Genomic DNA, 15,418 nt, shown 5'->3' on the forward strand with positions numbered 1-15,418 from the left:
CCAGAATTTACTACAGAATGCACGCAAATGTGCAATTCGCACAAAAAAGTTTCCTGCTGAGATTTGGTAACACTCACTATGTGGGAGAGGGAATCGATTATTAGTCATTGTTGTCTAATGGCTTCTTTCTGTGCTTTTGGGTCTGCCTGCTGTGCCAAGAGTCCTTTGTGTAGCTGCAGGAATGCAACTCCTATTGAAAGGCACAACATAAAATAGTACAGCACAGAAGGGGGCATTTGTTCCATCATGCCTTGCTGGGTCTTTGATAGAGCTACCAATTCCCTTTTGGGAGTTACAATTGGATTTGCTCCCACTGCCCTTTCAGACAATGCTTTCATAATCATACCAGTTTGCTGTGTAGGGAAAAATAGTAAATTCTTCTTCTCCTCACTGACTTTTTGCCAGTTATCTTAAATTTGTGTCCTCTGGTTGGCTGACCCTCCTGCCAGTGAAAACAGTTTCTCCCTATCTACCTTTTTAAAACCACTCAACAATTAAACAATTCACTGGAGGAGGAGGCTCCACAAATATCCCCATTCTCAATGATGGAGGAGCCCCGCACATCAGTGCAAAAGATGATGCAGCAACCTTCAGCCAGAAGTGCCGAGCGGATGATCCATATTGGCTACTTCCAGAGGTCCCCACCATCACAGATGCCAGTCTTCAAGCCAATTCAGTTCACTCCACGTGATATCAAGAAACGGCTGAAAGCACTGGATACTGCAAAGGCTATGGGCCCAGACAATAATCCGGCAATAGTACTGAAGACTTGTGCTCCAGAACTTGCCATGCCCCTAGTCAAACTCTTCCAGTACAGCTACAACATTGATAGGACAAATTCAACCCGGCCAATTACTGCCATGTCAATCTACTCTCAATCATGAGTAAGGTGGTGGAAGGAGTCCTAGCAAAACTGGAGTCAATGGGAATCAGGGGGAAAGCTCTCTGCTGGTTGGAGTCATACCTAGCACAGAGGAAAATGGTTGTGGTTCAGCTGCTTCATCATTGACCTTCCCTCCACCTTAAGGTCAGAAGTGGGGATGTTCGCTGATGATTGCGCAATGTTCAGCACCATTCACGACGACTCAGATACTGAAGCAGTCCATGTGCCAATTCAGCAAGACCTGGACAACATCCATACTTGGGCTGATAAGTGGCAAGTAACATTTGCACCACACAAGTGCCAGGCAATGACCATCTCCAACAAGAGAGAGAGGGCAGAATCGTCCCGGATTTGCATTAAGTGCAGTAGCAGATGGGTAAAACGTTGTTTAACCCGCCGGCCGCAGTGGTGGCTTTTCGTGCCATATCGTCCCAAACCACCCCCCATGTTAATCATGCATTCCCGGGAAACACGCCGTTTCCATGGCGGGCAGGCTCATTTTCCCACCACATCATCACCTCACCGCTTCATCACACCAGGCACCGCATTTGAAGTGCAGCCACACACGCACCTCTCAGTACTTCCAGCCCAGGACTGCCACATGGAAGACAAGATGGCCCCGAAAGGCAAAAAAACTGCAGCCCCCCACTTCAGTGACATGTCCCTCGAGCCCCTTTTGAACGCTTTGGAGGCCCGGCATGATGCCCTCTATCCCCGTTCTGGCTGCAGGTTGGGCAGCTGCATCACCAATCCAGCATGGGAGGTGTTGGCAGCGGTGGTCAGTGCCAATTCCTTGCAAAAGAGGACAGCCACCCAGTGCCACTACAGGATGAATGGTCTCATCCATTCTGCCAGGGTAACTCGCTCTTCTCATCACTCTTAACTCACACAAACATAAATCCATCACACATCCACAGGGATCTCACACCTCAAGAAACAACAACACCAACTCTCACACACACCCTCACATCTCCATCAGGCTGATATCCTCTTGAGCTCGCGTCTTCACCCTGTCCATGGTTCAGCTCACTACACAAACATTCCACACAGTGCCATGTGTCCTGCTCACACTCTCTCCATCTGTTTTCATGCAGGAAAAGCCTGCTCACATCAGCAGGAAGAGGCCCCAGACTGGGGGCTGGAGTGGCCCACATTAGGCCCCTCACTCACTTTAAGGAGTGTGCCATCGCGCTGACTGATGAGAATGTGGACCATGCCTGTGGTGACAGTGAGGTCAGCGGCGAACACCCTCATGAGGATCCTGCACCACATCATCCCTCTCTCAACACAGATGTGTGTGCTCTCTCTCCTGCTTTTGACTCTACTGCCATGCTCTACTTATCTCTACTTCGGTTCACAGGGAGCTCTGCCAAGTAACTGACATGCTCAGCCAGCCAGTCCCTCAGCTCCAACCAGGTCCTCATCTCCTGCCAAGAGGACACCTCCTCCACTGAAGAGCTGGAAGTAAGCAGCCTGGAAGACCTGTCACAGTGCTTACCCACACCCTCCACCAGCGCAGAGACACACACCTCGGTGGGACCTAGATCTACAGTCGGCTCAGGTTTACAATCTGGTGTTCATTGCACGAACACGTGTCCACAGCAGGAGGCGTGCAAGCGCCCCACCAATCGGATGACTGCTTGGGAAGAGGCATGTGTGAGATCCAAGTCAGATGACGAGCCTCTGGATTTGGCCTTCCAACTCATCCTGGAGAGTTAGCAGAAAGCGTGGGAACATCCAACAGAGTTGTTGGAAGCTCTCAACAGAGTGGCATGTGAGTCAGAGGAGTGTGTCTGCCTGCTGTCTGGAATGGTGCCCAAATGTGCGCATTTGGAGGTCTCCTTGGGGAGGGCGGTGGACGCCATGGAGAACCTGGTCCGGCAAAATGCAGAGATGTGTGCAGACCTGCACTCCATCGCTGTAGCCATGGGTGAGTTCCTCCAGTGGCTACCCTTTTCCTTCGGGGATGTCCAAGTGAACGTGGACATTCCCTTCCTTCCCGAAAATCCCACCCCCATCCACATTTATCTCCCTGACCTCCTCCCTCCCACTCCCAGCGTCCATGTCTGCCTCCGAGTCCAGACTAACCAACCTCAACATCCCTCCAGGTGCTTCTTCCTCTCAAGGAGTCAGGGCGGGGCCCTTGGGCACCCGAAGGCAGGAGGAGTGGCAGCTGGATGCTTCTGGGTCACCCACTCAGGAATCTTAGAGCCTGTCCTCTTCCTCCGAGTCCCCTTTGCCTATGAGCCCCTCAACCTCGTCCTCTGTCACCGCAGAGGGAACAGCTGGCCAACGAGTGATTCTAGAGGGAGAAGTGTGTGTGGCAGGGCCTTTCGGAGCCTCGTGCAAGCACTCTCCCATGCACATGGATCCGTCACGTATCACACTCATCTCAATGCCCTGAGCATTTTCAGTGCTGCCTGCTGGGATTCACTTTCAGTTGTCCATCTGAGCTGACCTGCATCTCCGCCCACCCAATGATCACACTCCCATACAGCACCTGATCTCACCCACCACGACTCTCATTTCACTTTTGATTTGGACAGCATGGTTTGGATTCACTATTTTGTGTGCTCCCCTATCTTTTTCCCCTCCCTCAGTCACCAATTTCCTTTCCCCCAGCACCACTGACACTCCTCCCCACAACCCTCGCTTAGTCCTTACTCCTTCAGATACCCTTACTTCTTCCTTCAGCCTTACTCCCTCCCCTCTCTGCACTTCCTTCCTCCCCGCGGAATCCCTCCCCTCGCCGCAGACCTTCCCCCCTCCAAACTCCCTCCCTTACACCTTCCACCCCCCTTACATCTACCTCCCCAGTTGCCATCTTCTCCCTGTTACACCCTCCTCCCCCCCATACTCCCACCCCCCCACACCCTCATTCACCCCACAGCCTCACCCCATTCTGATACCTTCATTCCTCCCCTCCCAACCTCACCTCACCCTGACTCATTCATTCCCCCCCTCCCAACCTCACCCCATCCTGACACCTTCATTCCTCCCCTCCCAACCTCAACCCATCCTGACTCCTCTTCCCCTCCTAATCGATCCTAGACCTTTCTCTCCCATCCCCGGTACACCATCTACTCCCAAACACAGCTGGACCTTCCTATCCACCCCCTTGACCATCATCCATTGTGAGCAGATCCTCAACAGTGTTTCCAACTTTGGTAGGCTGCTTCACAGCAGAGCCATAATCGTGAGAGTCCACCCAGCATGCCATGGACGTTCCTCCAAGCCAAGGCCAAGCGGACGATCGCAAACTGGTTTCATGATTTTGGCCCTTTCGCCACATTGTCTGCTCATGCTGCTGAGCAAGCCCGACACCAGCGGGCATGGATGATTCCGCCCAGAATCTAACCATCACCCCATGACATTCAATGGCATTACCATCGCTGAATCCCCCACTATCAACATCCTGGGGGTTACCATTGACCAGAAACTGAACTGGACTAGCCATATAAATACTGTGGCTACAAGAGCAGGTCAGAGGCTAGGAATCATGCGACAAGTAACTCACCTCCTGACTCCCCAAAGCCTGTCCAGCATCTACATCCTGGATGAGTGCAGCTCCCACAACACTCGAAGCTTGACACCATCCAGGATAAAGCAAACCGCTTGATTGGCATCACATCCACAAACATTCACTCTGCCACCGATGCACAGCGGCCACAGTGTGTGTCCCATCTGTAAGATGCATTGCAGCAACTCACCAAAGCTCCTTAGACAGCACCTTGCAAACCCACAACTGCTACCATCTAGAAGGACAAGGGCATCTGACACATGGGAACACCACCACCTGGAAGTTCCTCTCCACCGACTCACCATCCTGACTTGGAAATATATCGCCGTTCCTTCACTGTCGCTGGGTCAAAATCCTGGAACTCCCTTCCAAATAGCACTGTGGGTGTACCTGCAAGCCAGGACTGCAGAGGTTCAAAAAGGTGAACCTTCTCAAGGGCAATTAGGGATGGGCAATAAATGCTGGCCTAGCCAGCGAAGCCCAATTCCCATAAAATGAATTTTTTAAAAAAATTTTGAACACCTCAATTAAATCTCCCCGGAACCTGCTCTGCTCCAAGGAGCACAATCCCAGCTCTCTAGTCCCTCCAGATAACTGAAACCCCTCCTTCCTGGTACCATTCCAGTAACTGTCTCCTGTATCCTTGCTGAAATATTGTACACAATACACAAGCTGGGACCTAACCAGTGATTTGTCAAGGTTTCGCATGGAACACATAAGGATGTCTTGTACAGTTGTAGCAAGACTTGTCTACTTTTATACTCCATCCCCCTTGCAATAAAGGCTGGCATTCCATTTGACTTCCTAACTGCTTGCAGTACCTGCATGCTAATATTTGTGATTCATAAGAAATAGTAACACTAAATTGAGGCAAGAGAACATCGTTTTGATGGTGTTCTTTAACTGATCTCCAAGATAAAATGGTCTTTGCACCCAGCGGCAGTCTTCTGCCTCTTTTAAAAAAATTAAATCCCCATAAATGATCTGTCTTTCTCTCCCTCCCCCTCCATCTCTGAGTGTATGGCAGTAAACCAAATAAATACAGTACTCTGCAATTTGAAAGCGATTCAACTTCTAGTTGGGATTGATTTGTTAGTGTGCAGTTTGTGTAGCCATTGCACTAACTACTTGTCTCTGTCCCATCCTCACCTACTCATTTCTCACTCTGTGATTAACCAGAGGTGAAGAATTGTAAACATTTATTCATAATTACACAGCACTGTACTTGCAAGTATCTGCTTCAAAGGGAGTCAAAGGGGTATCAGATGTAGACAGGATAGTGGAATTGAAGTCATAATTAGACCAGCCATGTCTTATTGAATGGCGGAACAGGCTCGAGGGGCCGAATGGCCTACTCCTGCACTTAATTCATATGTTCACTTGCTTCTTTTGAGAATGGGGAAAAGAATTCCATATTTCTTCCCCTCTACAATGTTAAATGTCGAATCCCTTCTGCCTCCCCACCTCCCTCTTAAGTTTCTGGCTGTAACCAGGGAAACTGTATAAAGCTCAGGTTCCTGCAGCTTGTAATCCCTCCTGTTGAATCCAGCAAAAGGAATGCATTCTCCATTAAGAAGATTAGTGTGCGCTGTACGACAGCAAATCTATTCTTATCTCAGCCTCCAGAACTAAGCTGAGCGTGTGCTTGTGCATATGTGTGGGGTGGAAGAAAACGCAGATGTCTTCCGTTTCAATCGAGTAATATTCCTTTTGTAAATTTCCTTAAATTCCCTACAGAAAAGATTTAAAACGGCGAGCAGGTTTGAAAGTATTTGGGAATTAAGGCAAGGGTTTTGTTCTGTCTCTGCTGTAGGTCGGATGACAGCAGTGTTTGTGCCATATCTGCTTTACCATTCTGTTCCTCTCTTCCCCTTCTTTGATGTGCTGTGACGATTTATCCTCCCTGGTGTTTTAGGTTTGGATTCTGTGTTACAGCCGTATTTTATATATTTTGGCGGTCTCTGCAACTCTGCTCCGTCATCAAGAGTGACAAAATGCAATATTTTGACTCTTGCTTCCGTTTCACTGATTATGCCATCACAATGTGGTAAATAACACCACATTTAAAGGCTGAAAAGCTATCTAGAGATGAAGGTCATACGAGGAGACAATGGGCCACATTCTTTTCTGTTGCTCCATCACATAGCGAACTGGAGAGAATGGCCAGCTCACTCATATCCTAACTGACTCGTGGAAGTAACTTTTTCCTTCCAATTTCTCATTCCATGTCCCATGACCTACTTCCAACTTACTTTGTGTCTCTCTGTCTCTTCCTGAGGAGTGTGACTTGATGATTTCTGATTTATCTGGCCATTACAGATTATCTGCTACCTCCTCTGATGTCCCTGGCTAAGCAGTTTGTTGCTCGTTTACCTTTCCTCAGAAGTCTTCAGCCAGGTGCTTTGCTGGTTTCCCCCATCTTTCTTTGATGTCATTCGCTGAACAATCCTTTGCCATTTGTCCACAAGTCAGTCGTCAACGTTGGTAACAGCTCCTGTCTCTGCTGTTGGACCTGCCTGCTGTACCAGATGTCCATTGTGAAACTGCAGAAATGTAACTCACCTTGAAAGGTGCATTACAATCAATGGTGATTCTGTTTTCCCCTGACATTCGCTTAAATGAATAATTCTGCCTAAACTAAGATCAACATGGACATGGGATCAAACTCTGACTTTGTGGTCTATTTAGTTTGTCACCTCCCAAACTGGCACTAGCTTTTTCAGAACAGCCAAAACTGGACTAGTCCGCATCTGTCTTCTGATTCCAGCTGAGCATGGCGGTACACACACCTTGGACATGGGCTTTGGCAGAGTGTCAAGGCGCATTCAGTGTTGCACTGTGTATCCCACCTGGTGTTTTGGGAGTAGCATTGCCTGAATAGTTTCTGTGTGGATTATCACAACTATTGGGTGCAGGATCAGACTGATCATCTAACTTAGTTTTAACCACTGATAGTTATTGGGAACATAGGAGCCTAGGAACATAGGAACAGGAGTAGTCGATTCAGCCTGTCAAGCCTGCTACACCATTCAATTGGAGGATGGCTGATCATCTACCTCAACGCCATTTTCCTGCACTATCTCCATATCCCTTGACGTCATTAGTCTCCAGAAATCTATCAATTTCTGTCTTGAACATGCTCGATGATTGAGCTTCCATAGCCCTCTGGCATAGAGAATTTCAAAGATTCACCACTCTCTGAGGGAAAAATTCCTCCTCATCTCAGTCTTAAATGGCCAACCCCTTATCCTGAGATATGTCCCCTCACCAGCCAGGAGAAACATCCACCTTATTATGCTCTGTGAGAATTTTGTAAGTTTCAATGGCATCACCCCTCATTCTTTGAAATTCTAGGGAATACAGACCCAGTCTCCTCAATCCCTCCACATATGACAATCCCGCCATCCCAGGGATGAATCTGGTGAACCTCCATTATACCTCTTCTATGGTAGGTATAACCTTCCTTAGTTAAGGACACCAATACTCCAGGTGAGGTCTCACCAAGGCTCTGCACAACAGCAGCAAGACATTTTTACTCCTGTACTCAAATCCCCTTGCAATGAAGTCCAACACACCATTTGCCTTCCTAATCGCTTACTGCACTTGCATTCTAACTTGTAGTGATTCATGAACAAGGACAACCAGGTCCCTTTGGAATCCCACACTTCCCAACCTCTCACCATTTAAGAAATATTTTGTCTTTATATTTTCCTACCAAAAGTGAATAACTTCCCATTTATTCACATTGTATTCCATCTGCCATGTTCTAGCCCATTCACTTAGCCTGTCCAAGTCCTCTTGAAGTCTCCTTGCATCCTCCCCACAAATTAAGCTCCCACCCAGTTTGGTGTCATCAGCAAGTATGAAAATATTACAATTGGTCCCCACATCCAAATCATTTATATAGATTGTGAACAGCTTTAGACCTAGCACTGATCCTTGCTGTACCCTACTAGTATCAGACTGCCCATCCTGAGAATGATCCGTTTATTCCTACTCTCTGCTTTCTGTCTGTTAACCAATCCTCAATCCACACTAGTATATTTCCCCCAATCCCATGCACTCTAATTTTATTTACTAACCTATGTGGGACCTTATCAAAAGCCTTCTGAAAATCAAAATACACCACATCTACTCATTCTCCTTTATACTACAAGTTGCATCCTCAAAAAAAATTCCAGTGATTTCCCTTTCATAAATCCATGTTGACTCTGCCCAATTTTATCATTTTTTTTCTAAATGTCCAATTATCACACCCTTTATAATAGATTCTAACATTTTCCCTTCTACTGATGTTGGACTAATAAGTCTGTAGTTCTCCATTCTCCCTCTTTCTCCCTTCTTAAATAGAGGGGTTACATTTGCTACTTTCCAGTCTGCAGGAACCTTTCTAGAATCTGTAGAATTTTGAAAGATGATCACCAATACATCCACTATCTCTCTAGCCGCCTCTTTCAACGCTCCGGGATGAAACTCATCTGGTCCAGGGGATTTATCAACCTTCAATTCAGTACTACCTCTTTACTAATACTAATTTCTTCTAGTCCCTCAGTTTCACAAGCCCCTTGGTTATTATTTCATAGACTATCTTTTTTTCTATTTTATTTCATAATTTTTCAACAACCAGCTCTCCATTCTGGAATTTTTAAGAAATTATTTTGTTTTGTTCCCTTCTGGTGTTTCCTGTCACAATATCCGGATAACTTGCTGCAGAGTCTCAGTCGATGCTGCTCTGCAGCCAACCCCTTGAGATGCAAAAGATGTATTTTATCCCATGGACCTTTCTGCTCCTTATGCTGCAGCTTGGTGCCCCCTGATAATGGTATGACTAATATTGGGGAATATGCGTGCAGTTGCAGACTCAAATCAGATCCCACTGCTTTGTGGCACAATGTGTAGGAGATGCAATGCCCCACTGTGCCCTCCTACTGTCTGTTCTTTCAGTCATTATATCCTCTGACAGTAAGTCGGACTGTTTCTTCCCTTGTCTGTTTATCTTTGCAACTTGCACCCAATTGACGACCTATGCCTGGCAAATCAGACACTGCAATAAGCCCCCACTGAGCTGAGAGAAATATTTCTAGAGGACCCTGCTACTTCCTCTGGGAATGTAAAACACAATTTATCTAATGGAGGAGTTATGGTTTAAAGGGGATTATATCTTAAAGCATGTTATATATATTGAGATGTTAAGTAATTACTGATTACTCTCACCACTTGAGCAAGTACGCCACTTGTAATCTTATTTGTTGAGGGAGTAAGTTTATTTTCCATGTCATTGCAGTGAACATCCCTTAGCCCAGCGACCGTGATGAGTACATAGATCTGGTGCTTTAGAAGGATAAAACCAAATGGACTGACGGGCCTTTGTCCAAACCTGACTTGAGGAATCTCACGCTATAGATAATGGCTAGTATAAATATATCCAGCGTAATGCAGAAAGATAAGCAACAAAAATTGTACAGCATTGCTCACATATGGAGACACATTTCTGTGTCCTTTATAGGGCATTGGATGGTGGGCACAGGGTAAGAGCAAACAAACTCTACCCTGGTCAGAAATGGGCATTAGGAGGTTTTCCGAAGATGGGCAGAGAGATGGCAAGGAGGATGTACTAACGGAGGAAATAGGTGGGAATGACCACTGATAGAGCTGAGGACATACTCAAAGCCAGGTAACTCACTAGAATTGTATGACGTCCAAAATCCAGCACCGTCAGGCGTGAGACTGTATCGGATTTTGGATTTTCCTGGGTTTTAAATCAGGTAATCAATTAAATCAGGCAAGGCACCATTTTTACTGGCAAAATGTGACCTCATTTCCCACGGATTTTACACGTTAGACCCGATGGATTCAAACTTTTCCCGAATGCACATTGAAGTTGGGCCAAGTTGCTTCAGGCACTGTCGGATGCCCCTTGAAGTCTGCTACGCCCAACAGTTGCTCGGAACAGGTTGGTCATGGAACAGCAGAATATTAAGCCGAAAGTCAGTTTCCAGTTTTTCAGCTCTCCCTTGGCCGGAATGGGAACTAGCCAGAGGGCAATGCCTTTGCCTAATACAGCTTGCCAAGCACTTTCACATGCCGTTGACCACGAACCAACCTGACTTTCTGTCCCAAATGACCGAAGGTGTTCAGGGCCACACATTCGGGGCAGTGTTTCACAAATTTCCCCTGCTCATTCAGGATTGGAACACAAACATAGTACGTGGGAGGGTCGGCCCTTTCGAACAAGCCATTTCTGGCACGAGTAGGGTGCTTAATACCAGAGCAAGAACGTCTGACCCCAGGCATCTGGCCTTGCATTGTTGAAGGGATATCACCAACCAACGTAATACCGCAACCTCACCCGCAGAGGGAAGCAATTATTTCCAAAATGTCCGGTTTTCAGACAGTTCCGGTTTTTGGACATCGTCCCTGTATAATTAATGACTACGACCCTTCAGAGAAATGGTGGGGATCTATCTGTATCCTGCTAAAAGGCTGAGTATTAAGCCGACTTTTGGCTTCTTATTCCGCCGTTGCGCAACCAACCTGTTCTAAGCAACTGTTGGGCACAGCAGACTTCGAGGGGCATCCGACAGTGCCTGGAGCAACTTGGCCTATCATCAGGGAGAATTCGGGAGAAGTCTGAATCCATCGGGTCTAACATGTAACACCCGTGGGAACTGAGGGGTCACATTTCGCCAGTAAAAATGGCGCCTTGCCTGATTTTATTCGATACCTGATTTAAAGACTGAAAATAAGGCATCAGCATTTTGACATTTCATCTCAATGGTTATGTTTAGCTTCTTACCACACGATAGTCATGAAGGTGCTAATGTTCGTAGAATCTCAGAAAACACAGCCTTTGGGTCCATTACTGTTATGCCAGAGCAAGATTTTCAATTGGAACTATATATACTCCAGTCGCATTTACCTTCCCTTTCCCTGTATCCTTTCATATTGCTTTTCAAATACCTACCTGTTTCCTTTTAAATAGTCTGTGTTTCAGTAATTATTTACAGTAAAGCATTTTGTGTCCTAATAACTAAGTGGGAAAATGTTTCTTCCAGTTCCCCCATTTATTCTTCACAGGCTATGTTACCCACTTTTCACCATTCACCAAACAACAGAAACTATTTAACTCTCTTTAAAACCTTTCATGATTTTGAAAATCCCTTAACCCTGTTCCAGTGAAAAGAGACCTACCCTTTCATAAATTATAATCTCTCATTCCCCTTTCCATAGCTCTAACCTGCCTGTAACATGCAGCATGCATGCAAGACTTCAGTTGTGCCTAACCAATTTATTGTTTTAAATCCAGAATCCCATTTTCCTTTGTGACCTTTTCTACCTTAATTTGCAGCTTTTATGGATCTATGTACCTGCACCCATTCAGAACAACTCAGATAATGAAACAGACCTTGCCTGCATGCAGCAAGACCAGGCATGAACTGATAAATGGCAAATCTGACCACCTCCCCATGACAGTCAATGGCATTGCCATCGTTAAGTCTCCACCATCAACATCTTGTGGGTGGGGGGGGGTTTACCATTCACCAGATGACTTTTTACTCTTTCATGGCAAGTGAGTGTCGCTAGCAAAGCCAATATTTGTTGCCCATCCCTAATTGCCCTTGAAAAGGTGGTGATTGGCCATCTGAACCACTGCAGTCCACCCACAGTGCTGTTAGGAAGGGAGTTCCAGATTTTTGACCCAGTGATAGTGAAGTAACAGTGATATAGTTCAAAGTCAGAATGGTGTGTGGCTGGAGGTTAACTTGCAGGTGGTGGTGTTCCCAAGCAACTGCTGCCCTTGTCCTTCTATGTGGTAGAGGTCACACGTTTGGAAGATGCTGTCACCGGGTGCTCGATGAATGCTGCAGTGCACCTTGTCAATGGTACACACTGCTGCTATTGTACATCGGTTCTGGAGGGAGTGAATGTATTAAGGTGGTGGATGGGGTGTCAATCAAATCGGCTGCTTTATCCTGGGTAGTGTTGGGTTTCTTGAGTGTTGTTGGAGCTGCACTCATCCAGGCAAGTGGAGTGTATCCCATCACACTCCTGACTTTGTCTTGTAAATGGTGGACAGGCTTTGGTGACAGGATGTTGATAGTGGGGGATTCAGCAATGGTAATGTATTGAATGTTAAAGGGTGATGGTTAGATTCTCTCTTGTTGGAGATGTTCACTCCTTGGCCCTTGTGTGGTGCAAATGTTACTTGCCACTTATCAGCCCAAGCCTGATTGTTGACCATGCCTTGTTGCATATGGACATGGAGTACTTCAGTAGCTGAGGAGTAGCAAATGCTACTGAACATTATGCAATCATCAGAGAACATCCCCACTTATGATGGAGGGAAGGTCATTGATGAAGCAACTGAAGAAGGTTAGGCCTACGACACTACACTGAGGAACTCTTGCAGCCATGTTGTGGAGCTGAGATGATTGACCTCCACCATCCACAACCATCTTCCTTTGTGTTAGGTATGACTCCAACCAGCAGAGAGTTTTTCCCCTGATTCCCATTGATTGCGGTTTTGCTAGGGCTCCTTGATGCCACACTCGGTCAAATGCTGCCTTGATGTCAAGGGCAGTCACTCTCACCTCACTTCTTGAGTTCAGCATTTTTGTCCATGTTTGGACCAAGACTGTAATGAGGTCAGGAGTTGAGTGGCCCTGGCGGAACCCAATCTGAGCATTGGTGAGCAGGGAATAAAAACAGAAAATGCTGGAAAAACTCAGCAGGTCTGGCAGCATCTGTGGAGAAACAGAGTTAACGTTTCGAGTCCACATTATTCCTTCAGAGCTAAAGAGAAGTAGTATTTCCATCACATTATATTGGTGAGCAGGTTCTTTTGTAAGTGCTGCTTGATAGTGCTGTCGATGACATGTTTCATCACACTACTTAAGATCGAGAGTAGTCTGGAGGTGCAGGAATTGGTCAGGTTGGATTTGTCATGCGTTTTGAGGATGGGACATACCCTGGGCAATTTTCCACATTATTGATTAGATGCCAGTGTTGTAGCTGTACTGGAACAGCTTGGCTAGGGACATGGTAAGTTCTGGAACCCAAGTTGTCAGTACTCCTGGGATGTTGTCAGGGCCCATAGCCTCTGCTGTATCCAGTGCCTTAAGCGATTTCTTGATATCAAGTGGAGTGAATCATATTGGCTGAAGACTGGTATCTGTGATGCTGGGGACCTTGGAGGAGGCCAAGATGGATTATCTGCTCTGCACTTCTGGCTAAAGATCGTTGCATGTGGAAAAATGAGTTCAGTATTCTATCCTGATAAAGACTCTATTTCAGCCATTTGATTTTCTGCACAGTGGGATCGAATGAGACGCGGTTGAATTTCTCAGGATGCAAGTCCTTGTAGGATGAGACTTGGGACAAATCCAGTCCCCACCAACCGATGAGCTGTTCTCTGACATTCAAAAGGCTGAAAAACAAAGTGACTCATCAGAGTCTCTGTTTGCCCCTTTGTATCCAGTCCTTTCCATGTTTTGTAACTCTGGTTAAAACTGCAGGAACACTTCCAGGGAATGAAATGCTAATTGATGTGCTATTTTGGTGCTCATTACACATGAACCTCTAAAAAGTAAGTTTAAAAATGCAGCCAGGGCGGTGAGGGTGGGTGTGGACGAAGAGGGAAACAGACACGAGCAAAAAGCTGTAGGAACCTAATCCAACAGTGAGCAATTTTTCCAATTTAATAATAAGCCAGAGGGAATCGAAAAAAATGTCTTTTTTTAGAGATTGCCAGTAGAAGATCAGCATAAGAGAGTTAATACGCTAAGTGATTACATTTGAGAAGTGTTCATTTTAGTGGACTCTGGTTGCATTTTACCAATCATAGAAGGTTTCACAGCTGTACTTAATGACTTCAGTATTTCTTGTATGGGCAGTCATGACAGGCATAAAGGAGCTCAAAACTAATAAATTCCCACAGCTGGATGGTGGATACCAGTGGGTAGTAAATGACAAAATCCATGGATTCCTAATAGTCATCAAGAACAAGCTTTACTGGATTGGAAACCAGCCAAAATGGTACTTAAATGTGTTAAAGCAAACCTAGGTAACTACTAGATTCATTAGTCTCACATCAGCGTCTCACATCAGGGGCAAATGACAGACCCTTGCATTTATATAGCACTAAAATACTTTGTGAGGGTATAATAAAAAAAAAGGAGCAGAGGCCGAAAGGTTAGTCAAAAAATTTGGGTTTCGTAGGAAGAAAGGCTAGTGGAGGGGTTTAGAGAGCAAATTCTAGACCCATGAGGACTCGAGATCTAAGAGGATGGCTGCCAGTGTTATGGCAAAGGTAAGAGAGAGGGTAGGGGTGCACTAGGATAGGGTCAGAGTAATTAAATTTGAGTGAGGGATTATAGGGCTGCAGGTGTTTGTAGAGATGAGAATGGGTGCAACCATGAAAAGATTTAGACACCAAGTTGAGAGTTTTAAATTTGAGGCATTGAGGGACCAGGGGTCAGTTGTAGGGCAGCGAGCCCAGGGGTGATAAATGCAGCAGGACTTGCTGCAGGTTACAATACGGGCAGTAGAGTTTTGGATGAGCTGGAGTTTATGAAGGGTGAAGGATTTTTAATTATTATTTATTCTTTCATGGGAAGCAGGCGATTTTAGCAAAGCAATCCATAATTGTCCTTAAACCTAGTAGCTTGCTCGGCCATTTCAGAGGGCAGTTAGGAGTCAAACGCGTTGCTGTGAGTCTGGAGTCATGTGTCGGCCAGACCAGGTGGCAGATTTCCTTTCCCAAAGGGCATTAGTGAACCAGATGGGTTTCAATGACAATCAATGATAGTTTCATGGTCGCCATTACTGAGACAAGCTTTCAATTCCAGATTGTATTAATTGAATTCAAATTACACCAGCTGCCATTGGTGGGATTTGAACCCATGTTCCCAAAGAATTAGTGCAGCCCCCTGGATTATTAGTTCAGTGACATTACCACTACATCACCACACCACCCTCCCCCACCTTCCCTGGATGGGATGCAGGCAAGAAGAGTA

The 15,418-nt window shown here is 46.0% G+C and overlaps 1 protein-coding gene across 3 annotated transcripts in view; it reads left to right on the forward strand.

Annotated features, from left to right (window-relative positions):
• The window catches only part of arhgap39 (Rho GTPase activating protein 39), a 519,668-nt gene that overhangs the window by 271,789 nt on the left and 232,461 nt on the right, over positions 1-15,418 (forward strand). The window lies entirely within an intron of this gene.

This window comes from Cetorhinus maximus, chromosome 3, assembly GCF_964194155.1.
Source record: "Cetorhinus maximus chromosome 3, sCetMax3.hap1.1, whole genome shotgun sequence".
Lineage (NCBI taxonomy): Eukaryota > Metazoa > Chordata > Chondrichthyes > Lamniformes > Cetorhinidae > Cetorhinus > Cetorhinus maximus.